Below are 2181 nucleotides of genomic sequence, written 5' to 3' on the forward strand. Positions count from 1 at the left end.
CACTTCAAGTTGTCTATGTACCATGTAAGCATCCAAGAAGTCCATAACCGCGGACCCGGCTATTCGAATAGATCATGTTAACCCTGCAGGGGTGTACTTCTTCACACACGCTCTCGCCACTTACCGCCATGTACACGTCATGTATCTCGGCAACCTTCAAGCGGAAGCCTGGCGAGGGTGTCGGCCACGACCTGACTAACCACACAAGACTCTAATCCAGGTTTATCGCCTATTCGGGTTTCATCCGCAAGGAGATCCGGCCGGGGTGTCGCTTACGGCCCCAAACGATGTGTATAGGGTTCCCGAGCCCACCAACCGGGTGCCACTCGATACACCGGGCCACGTGTGCCTAGTCTGTCCCAAGCCCACCCTGCCGGGTGCCACTTGGTAGAAAAATAGCACTACCTACAAACACCAGAAACTAGTTGCGACTCCTGGACAGAGATCAAGTTGGTTAATAAGTCGAGAGGGCTTGGAGCGCCCGGAGCCCAATGTGTGGTAGTATCGAGTCATTGGACAACATACACAGAACTCAGGCCTTAAGGACGGTTCCAGTAAGACAACCCACCATGTACTCCTACATGGCCTCTCACCGCTACCTTTACCAAATCGTGTTCACACACTTCACTCTCAGCATCAGAACATATCGTGACACTCCAATTCATTCCCAATGAATCAGACCTGACACAACTCTAAGCAATAGCAGGCATAGCATGGTAGGGACACATCAGTGGCTTCAATCAACTCCTACACATGCTAGTGGGTTTCAACTATTTACTGTGGCAATGACAGGTCATGCAGAGGAATGGGTTCAACTACCGCAGCACAAAGTAGCATATGAATCGTTGTTGTCCTAATGCAATAACTGAGAGCAGGAGCGAGAGGGTAGGGTTTTATCGAAATGAACAAGGGGGTTTGCTTGCCTGGTAAATCAACAAGGGAGGCACTGCTTCACAGACAGGTACTCTGGAACGTCTCCGGAGCAGGACCTATCGAGAAGGAACGGTGCCGGCAATCAAAACACAATCATATGCAACAATATGATGCATGAACATGGCATGTAGATGTGATGCTGTTTGAGCTAATGCATCTAGTAAACATTTGGTTTGAAGTCCTTTTGAACCAAAGGTTCAAATGCATTTCTAAATTAAGTCTCTTATATATGCCCTAATGTGTTTTCCCATATTCAGCATGTATAAGTTGGTTTTTCATGCATGAAACTAGTACAGATGGAAAGATTGCATTTTTCTGATAATTTTTCATATATAAATTATTTAAATCTGAGCTACGATTGAATTGTTATGAATTTTTGAAGTTTACATCATTTTCTGGATTTTCTGAATTATTTTAATTCCAGAAAATATATAATTGCGTCAGCATGACGTCAGCACGACGTCAGCGGTCAACTGGGCTGGTCCGGTCAAACCTGACGTGTGGGACCCACACGTCAGTGACAGGGGGGTTAACAGGGGTTAATTAATTTAATTAAAAGGTTAGGGGGTCGGGCCCACTGGTCAGCGACCCTGGGGGGTCAAACCCGGTCAACTCGCCGGCGTTTAGCCGCCGGCGAGGCCGAGCGCGGCGGAGGAAGTGCATTTGCACGTTACGGCCACCAAACGGGAGGCGGAGAGCATCTACGAGCTCCTGGGAACGAGCCGCAGCTCTTGGTGGTGATGGTTGAGCTCGGGGTGGCCGGAGACGTCGTCGGCGACGACTTTGGCGGTCGCCGGAGTTCGAGCGCCGATGAAAACGGCGCCACCGTGTACGGGAGGATCAACGGGTAGCAACTACGCGTTCTGCAGGCTCCCACAAAGCCAACGGGCATATGCACGGGGCCGATTGGCCACCGGAGCCTCGTCGGCGACGAGTTCGTGCGGCGGTGTGCTTCGGGCATCATGGGAAGTGGTGCTACAACGAGCGCTAGGCCGTGGGGTTAGGGGGAAACGACGGAGGAGCTCACTGGGAGGTCGAAGCGCAGCTCAGTGGGCCTGGGGACGACCTAGACGGCGCGAATCGAAGACGAGGTCACCGGCGGCCGAAGGTTGAAGAAGAGCTCGAAGTCGACGCTGCAGGGCTTCCGGCGGGGCGTGGTTCGGTGAGGGGGTCGAGGACGACGTCGCGGAGCTCGTGGGCACAACCGAGGGGCGAGGGGGTGGCTGTGGCCGTGGTGGTTCTCGTCGG

This window comes from Triticum dicoccoides, chromosome 7B (assembly GCF_002162155.2).
Source record: "Triticum dicoccoides isolate Atlit2015 ecotype Zavitan chromosome 7B, WEW_v2.0, whole genome shotgun sequence".
NCBI lineage: Eukaryota > Viridiplantae > Streptophyta > Magnoliopsida > Poales > Poaceae > Triticum > Triticum dicoccoides.